Below are 8,577 nucleotides of genomic sequence, written 5' to 3'. Positions count from 1 at the left end.
GGAGATTCAACCAGTCCATTCTGAAGGAGATCAGCCCTGGGATTTCTTTGGAAGGAATGATGCTAAAGCTGAAACTCCAGTACTTTGGCCACCTCATGCGAAGAGTTGACTCATTGGAAAAGACTCTGATGCTGGGAGGGATTGGGGGCAGGAGGAGAAGGGGATGACAGAGGATGAGATGGCTGGATGGCATCACTGACTCGTTGGACGTGAGTCTGAGTGAACTCTGGGAGTTGGTGATGGACAGGGAGGTCTGGTGTGCTGTGGTTCATGGGGTCACAAAGAGTCGGACACGACTGAGCGACTGATCTGATCTGATCTGATAAATTCTCATGCTGTGGATTTAAAAATGACGGAAGGTGTAACTTCCCATAGGGGGCCAGGGTTTATCTGCCTCTTGCTAAATGAAGCAGTAAGGACATGAAGGGGTGGTATAGGTAGAATTCAGACCCTGGGTGGAAGCATCATCTCTTCTGAGCCTGTTGCTGGCTTAGTTGAGGCTTTCCTCTTTCCTAGAAATTCCCAGCATGGAATATTGCTGTGGTTTCATAGCAACATTTTCAAATTTGTGCCCAAAGATCTGGACCCACGCACTGCTTTTACGATACACCAGCCTCTCCTAGGAACATGGTAAAGATGCACACTGTCTGAGCCTTCTGTATGAAATAGAAAATGAAGATATCTTACTCATGGTGGGCTTGAAGGGATTGCTGGAGGCAACATATATAAATACCATTTATGGATTAGGAATCCAAATGGTTACCATTTGCTAGTATACCTGCTGGGCTAGCATGAGTAAGAGAAAAGCAAAATTTGAAAATGACTTGAAGCACGAATGTGAAGGTGACACCCAGTCACTCAGTCACTACTGAATCACTTAATGAATACTTATTGCACATCTATCCTGTTTCAGCTACACTAGGTGTCCAGGATAAAAACACACAAAAACCAATGACACAGTGCCTGACCTCTGGGGAGCCAGGCTCTAGCTCCGAAGATAAACATTGCAATGCCTTGTGATACGCAGGGTGATTCAAATTCTCGCTAAGTATTTTGGAGAGCAGTGGGGCAGATTCTAGGAAGACACTTCGAATGAAATATGTTACGGTGTTTTTGCTGGAGGTTAGTATCCAGGAGATGCTCTCAAAGACGAAAAACAACTAAAACCAAATGTTTGTCTATTTGCTTTCTTGAACTTTAAGTTATATATTCAATGGAGTTTTCCCAGCTTCCCTACCTAAGGTCATCTTTCTAAAAATGTTACATAAGATTTAAAATACAATTATAAAAAAAAAAAATGAAATTTACCTGCCATAGCCCTGGATGCCAAAGCACATGGCCATGAGTTTGTAATTGGTCAGAGCTGTTGCTTAGGTCAGGGTTACCATAACCTTCTAAACTGCTATTGTGAGTCAGAAAATCCTTACTTAAAGATATTCCAGAAGGTGTGGTTCAGTTTTGATGACTTGTGAAATACCATAAAGTATTTTAGTAAGGTCAAGCTTAGAACTAGATTTCAAAGAAAACAAGTTAAATTTATAGTAACCCCTTAAATCAAAATTGAATGCTATTGCATACTCACTTTTTAGATGAGTAGAAAAATCAGACCAACAGCAGGCAAGTTAATTACATGGTTCTATTACTAATAATCTTTTATAATATAATGAAGAACAACAATAAAATAATTTACTCTCAATGAGATCATTAGCAGACATTTTATAATTATAAATAGAAATTTTATAGCTATTAATGATAACAGATTGCAATGGGTTTAGAAACAATTGAAATATCGACATTTTAGAAATTATTTAACTTTTATTTATTAATGCACATTTTTTTAGCTTTCTATCCGTTGCCTTTTCTATTATTATATAGACCTACTACAATTAAACATGAAGGAGCTTATTGAAAAATGGCTTTTTTGAGTTTTAATAATTAGGAGACAGAAAATATATTCCTGGACCCTTGTTTTTAATTGATGTTGTCTATTTTCGTGCTCCAAAGGCCTAATGATGCATTAAGAGTTTTCCATTTTTGTTGGTTCGATTTTCTATTGAGGAACATTCCTGAAAGTGACAGAATGAAGTCGGGAGGGAAAAGATTGAAAACCTCCCAAGACTGACTACAGTTATGGAAATAAGCTTATGATGGGAAATGATTCAGGTCATTTTCATTTTTAGTTCTTATCAGAGATTCATTGTACTTATATATAAAACACAGAAATTATTCCATTATAAATTCAAAGCTATAGTTAGATCAGCATATTAAGAACCACTTCAAAGTGGAATTATTTTATCATTTTGAGTTATTTCCCTTATAGAAGAAGAAATGCCAGTTGGGCTGCAGATTATAGAGGACGATCATCTCTCCCTAGAAGAGTTAGCAATATGAATATTGTTTTGTGAGGAATGAGATTTGGGAGTTGAGAGTGATCTTATTAGCACCAGACTCCCTTGGCTAATAATCTCCCGACTATGGGATCTATATTAAATCCTTTTCTATTTATATTCTTTGGCAGGCTCTTATTCATGGCCATTGTGGAGATTTTGTTAAGTAATAGTTCTCTCGAGAAATCATGGGTGCTTTCTGAGGTCACGATCTCCAGAGAGCTTACACAGAGGGCCATACGTCCTCTTTCCCGGTAGGAAGCCATGCTGTGTCCATTTGCTTTAACACACGCTTGATTTGTAAGGTTTCTGACATTCCTTTCTTCCAAGAATTTAAGAGTGATCTATCACTCTTTATTTTGTGAGGTAAAATTGATTAGGGAAAACAATAAACATAATTCTTTAAGCATGAAACCCAATATATTTTGAATACTTGCCTGGGCTGCCATAGCAATCCTCGAGTGTCCCTTCTCTAGAGACCGCTGGGCCGTGCCGAAGGGGCCTGGTAAACAGTCCTCACGGTATTTCTTTTTATGCTGGAAGGAATCTCACCCTTGGCCTTTATTATTATCATTTTGCTCTGACGTGACAAAAAGTCCATTCCCTTCCAGATTCTGATACCTGTTCGGTGCGGTCAGGTTGTTGCCAGACGGAGGAAGTCTACCAATGTGGTGATGGTGTTCTTGAACACCCACCTCAAGGTTTCAATGATAGTTGTGGTTTAAAAACAGAGTTGGATTAGTTGGGCGGTGCTGGCGAGCAGAGGGCCCATGTTTCACTAGGTTTCGAGGGCCACCTGAAAGGCAACTCCATTTCAGAATCTGTGGACTTCAAACAATCTATTTCCAGACAGAGGTCAGCCTAAATGGATGAGGGGGCAGTGTTGGGGAGTTGGTATTTGGTGAGAGGTAGATTTTAAAAGATGTCCAGACTTCATTTCCCACCTTACCCTTACTACCAACTCGCTGTGGGCCGCAGACAGGTGACTGCGTTACTCTGGGTTTATGCGTCCTCACCTGGTGCCCACCCACAAGGATGTATGGAATTTAGGTCGGCCAAGCAGCTGGCACGTTACAGACTCATCATGTAGCGTGAGCTCCATGCACTCACTTTGATGGGTGCTCAGATTTAAATCAGATGTGTCCCTCCTACCTGCCCACACAGTAGCCCGCTCGCTCAGATCAGCCTGAAGACCAGGTAAGCCCTGCGCTCCTCCAGGTCGGGTCCTCAGTGGGCGGCAGCAGCCTCTCCTGGGAGTTGGTGAGAAATGCAGTCTCGGGCCCCACCCCAGACCTGCGCGGTCAGAAGCTGCCTCTGGGCCACGTGACCGTGTGTGCGCATCGAGTTTGGAGGGCGCTGTGGGTTCTCTCCCGACCTTGTCGGTTCCTTGTGCTCTGGGTTGTGGGGGTCTCTTCCGTGTCTCTTCGCCGCTTGCTGGGGTGGTGTTGGGGGGATGGACAGCTGAGCTTGGGGGTGAGGGCTACAGCCCGTCACCCTGCTCGTCCAGGGAACAGCCCCCAGCTTTGGGCCTGGCTCGAGGGGACCCTCAATAAATGTTTATTGAATGAAACTGAGCAGCCAACAGGCCGACTCGCCCGTGAGTTCCGCGGACTCACAGCAGCCCTCCAGGGGCCTGGAGAGCGATCCCTGCGCGGGAGGTCACTGCCCGAGGCGCGGACGGGCCTGCCGGGGGCAGAGCCTTGCCCACGGCTGCTCCTGCCTGGAAGTGTGTGGAGCTCGGGGGAGCCTGTCAGCTGTGTGCAGCCGGCACCACGGCCGGGAGAGCCCTCGCTTCCTCCCGTGCCCTGCCTGGCAGAGGCGGGTGCGTCCGTGCTTGGGGAGCAGTTTTCTTTCCGTGATTGTCTTTCTGGTTCAGAGGGGACAGAGGAATGTGCTCGGTCCAGCGTACCGGCGTCATATTTTTGCACATCTGCGACCGGCTGGCCTGCGTCTCAACTCTCTTCTGTATTGGTGTTAAATTTCCAAGTTGCTGGTTCACAGGCTGGCACAGGGCATGGTTGCGACAAGGGGACTGGGGAGCTGACGGTGCCCCAAGGCCGATGGGGTCGGGGACAGAGCTGGCTGCCTTGGGTGCTGGGAGAAGCAGGAAACTGGGCTCCTGAAGGTCTGGGCAGTGAGTTGTGTTGCATGATCTAGGGCAGATCAGATCTGTCCCTTCCCTAATCTGTGTAAACATGCCTAAGCCAAGCTTTCTCAGTCCATGTGTGTGCTCGCGTGTGTTAGTCGCTCGGCTGTGTGACTCTGGGACTCCACGGCCTGCACCCCGGAAGGCTCCTCTGTCCACGCGTTCTCTATGCACCGATCCTGGAGTGGGTTGCCATTTCCTCCTCCAGGGGATCTTCCCGATCCAGGGATCGAACCAGAGTCTGTCTTGTCTCCTGCGTTGGCAGGCAGGCTCTTTACTACTAGTGCCACCTGGGAAGCCCCTAATCAGTCTATACCAGAGTGTATTTCAGTGAGGTTTACTCCGAGGCCCCTGTACCGCAGTGGTCCATAATCTGCCTCCCCAGCGGGTTAGCGTTCTTAGCACTCCCCTTTCCCCAGCTCCCTAGGCCAGTCTTGGCGACCCTGTCAGGTCAAGGTACTTGTTTTTGGAACCACCCCACTTCACTTCCTGCTGCTGCTGTAGGCTTGGGAATCTGCTGAACTCACGATGACCAGCGTCTTCCTCTTCAGCAGACTTCTCATCCTTGCTGTACGATCTCTTCCTGGTCTTCTATCCTTCATTCAAAACTCTCATTTATCATTGGCCAATCTCTGGATGGGACTTAGAAGAAAACAGCCAGATGAACACACAAAGTAGAATCTCCCCTAGTTCTTCGAAGGATGCTTCTTCTTTCTGGATGGAATCTGTATTCACGGGCATGCTTAGTCGCTTCAGTCATGTCCGACTCTCTGCAGCCCTATGGACCATGGCCTGCCAGGCTCCTCTGTCCATGGGATTCTCCAGGCCAGAATACTGGAGTGGGTTGCCATTTCCTTCTCCATTATTCACAGGAACTTGTAACAAGCTGAGCGACATTAGCACGAAGCAGATTTGGGGGGTAAAGGGGACATTGATCCGTCTGTAAGATAGTTCGCCTAATACCAGCTGCGGTAGCAGACAAATGCTGCCATTTCAGTGACTTCCATGAAGTTAAACTTGGTGTAAAATGTAGGTGGCACTGTACTGAGGACGGGCTTGGACTGGGTGGGCGGCAGTGCGAAGGATCACTCCAGCCCGTCCCTCAGAGCCCCGGGACGCTGCCATCTGCTGTTTTCCACTCGTGCTTTCCTAGGTTACTCCGGACAGGAGAGAGCCCATGGAGGCGGGGAGGTGTTAATGGGGTGAAGCTGGAGGAGGCACGCATGCTTCCTGCTCCCCTTCCACTGTCCAAAGCTGAATCGCGTGGTCAAGTTTAACCACAAAGGAGCTGGGAACTGCAGCCCAGCTGGGTGCCAGGCCTGGGGACCCATCCTTGCTGCTGTCCGCATGGGAGCCACCCTGTTCCTTTTTTTCCTGCAACTCCTTGGAGAGGCTCGACCTTCCCTCCTCCTCTTGAGAGGCAGCTCTTTTCAGGGAACAGCCCCCCTCCACCCACCTGAAGAACAAGAATAGAACCTTGGCGCGCCTCACTTTGGCGGTTGCCAACAATTAAGCCAGTCTCAGTTTCCTGTATTTCAGAAGGATGTTTAGACAGTAAATTATTTGGGGTCATCGTCTTCGTCCTGTGCTTTTGCAGTTTCCTTGGTGAAAGCAGAGACTCATACAATTGCTCAGTGAGAGACATAGTGCTTCTTCTGACCCTGCCCACCGTAGACAGAACCTGAGACACACACAGGTTAAAAGGTACACTATCTGGTACAGCAGGAATCTGCCTGCCGTATCCTTTCTGTGATTACAGTTCTTAAAGAGCTAGCCTGAACATATAGGACAAAAGCGATGTTTTAAATTTTTTTTTAATTGGTATGCTGGCTCTGGAATCTGCTGGATGACTTTGGACAAGTGAATCAGCCACTCCGTGTCTCAAATTCCCTAATCTGTAAAATGGGACTAATCATCGTAGCTACCTCCTGGGTTGATGTTTGCAGTACATAGGATAATGGATGTTAAGTTTCTAGTATAATATCTGGAACATAACTCCTATGCTTCATAAATATTGACTATTACTTTTCTTTAATGCTAGGAGGATTGGTATTTAGTTCAGGGGCTCCAAAGAAGAAATTACAAAGCGGGTGGCTTTCTGTTACTGGAAGAGTGGAGTGAAGGTAGAAAATCTGAGGGCAGTGTTATCTCTCTGCAGAAGGGAAATGACTTCAGTAGGTTCAATAGGTTGGAATCTAACTTTCCCAGGAGCACAGCTGATAAATGCCGCCTCTCATTCAGAAGGTACAGGGGCTCCTTCAAAGGGCAGGGATTCTGAGCTCTGGCTATGCACACTGGCTCTGCCCAGCTGTCCTTGATGGGTGGTGGGGGGCTTCCTTTGGGTGACTGCTTCCCTGGAGAGACCAGAGACTTTATGTGCCCGAAGTCAGAGCAAATGCTCCTCTACCAGCCTCCACAGAGCTCTCTTGGTGTTGGAGGTCATGTGTTTTATCCATTCTGAGCAATGAGTCTGTGTGGGTGTAAGAAAACAAGCTTTCTTCTGCTATGGTTAAAATATGCATACATGCATGCATGCATACATACATACATGCATACATACATGCATACATGCATACATACATGCATACATACATACATGCATACACACATACACACATAAATGGAAGAGAAGCACAGCAGCACTGGTTCTGAGGAGATAGAGCAGTTGCAGCTATACACAGGATGCAGGTGTGCCATGCTCTTTGTAAGCCAGTCGCCTGGGGACCTTGGTGAAATACAGATCCTAACTCAGCAGGTCCCGGTGGGGCCAGAGATTCTGCATGGCTAACAGGCTCCCTTGTGATTTGGCTGCTGCTGGGCTGGGACCACACTTTGAGTAGCAAAATAATGCATTGCTTCATTGTTGCTGTTTTGTTTTGTATTCTGGAGAAAATGTGTGTGTGTGTGTGTGTGTGTGTGTGTGAGTCTCTCAGTTGTGTCCAACTCTGCAACCCCATGGACTGTAGCCCACCGGGCTCCTCTGCCCTTGGAATTCTCCAGGCAAGAATACTGGAGTGGATAGCCATTCCCTTTTCCAGGTGATCTTCCCAACCCAGGAACTGAACCTGGGTTAAAGGCAGCCCTTTGCCCCAGAATGGAGAAGCTGGGATTCTAGACGAGTGACTCGCTAGATGTGATCTCAGCGATTCAGCCTCTGTACCACCTGGGAAGATGCTAGGAATGCAGAGTATCCCCCCACTCCCCCTCCCCCCCACTCCCCCTACCCCCCCACTCTCCCTACCCCCCCACTCTCCCTCCCCCCACTCTCCCTCCCCCCCACTCCCCCTACCTCCCCACTCCCCCTACCCCCCACTCCCCCTACCCCCCACTCTCCCTCCCCCCCCACACTCCCTACCCCCCCACTCTCCCTTCCCCCAACCCGACACACACCAGACCTCCTCAGTCTGGGAACTGGAGGCCAGAACCCAGCAGTTTCTGTGTAAGACTCCTGGAAGTAATTCTGACAGGGCAGAAGTTTGAGAACCATTGCACTAGAGTAGTGGACTGGGTTTGAAAATTCTGCGGAGGATGTAACCAACATAAAGAATGGTTCTGGGCTCCCAGAGCACATCTCCTGGTCTCTTTCTGCTCAAACTGGATTCCCTGGGCTGTTATGTCCTGGCATGAAAGGATGGGATGGAGGAAGATGGCTCTTCAAGGGCTTAGCTTTACGTGTGCATCCTCCAGTGACTGTTCTGCGTTCCTTATGTGCCTGCAGAGTCGCTTAGTCATGTCTGACTCTTGGCAACCCCGTGGACTGTAGCCCACCAGGCTCCTCTGTCCATGGGGTTCTCCAGGCAAGAATACTGGAGTGGGTTGCCACACCCTTCTCCAGGGGATCTTCCCAACCCAGGGATCAAACCTGTGTCTCCTGGACTAGCAGAAGATTCTTTACCGCTTAGCCACCAGGGAGGCCCTTTCCTTATATGAGGACCATGCAAAACCAATTGTGTGTCCAAAATAAAGCCTGGGAAATTGTTTCATGGTACAACAATTCCTGAGTGGCTGTGAGGCTCAGATATTCCCGTCGAGAGCTTTCTTTGG

The 8,577-nt window shown here is 47.9% G+C and overlaps 1 long non-coding RNA gene across 1 annotated transcript in view; it reads left to right on the top strand.

Moving 5' to 3' along the window:
- The first annotated feature begins 3,536 nt into the window (after positions 1-3,536).
- Positions 3,537-8,577, top strand: part of LOC147343882 (uncharacterized) — a 79,684-nt gene continuing 74,643 nt past the window's right edge. Inside the window, exon 1 of the long non-coding RNA XR_015156382.1 lies at positions 3,537-3,584. This is a non-coding gene — a long non-coding RNA (uncharacterized LOC147343882). The remainder of the gene's footprint in view (positions 3,585-8,577) is intronic.

Source organism: Bos grunniens, chromosome 27, assembly GCF_055505025.1.
Source record: "Bos grunniens cultivar Pamir isolate PY7600 chromosome 27, Bosgru_T2T1.0, whole genome shotgun sequence".
Taxonomy (NCBI): Eukaryota; Metazoa; Chordata; class Mammalia; order Artiodactyla; family Bovidae; genus Bos; species Bos grunniens.
This window is presented reverse-complemented; position numbering and strand designations above follow the sequence as displayed.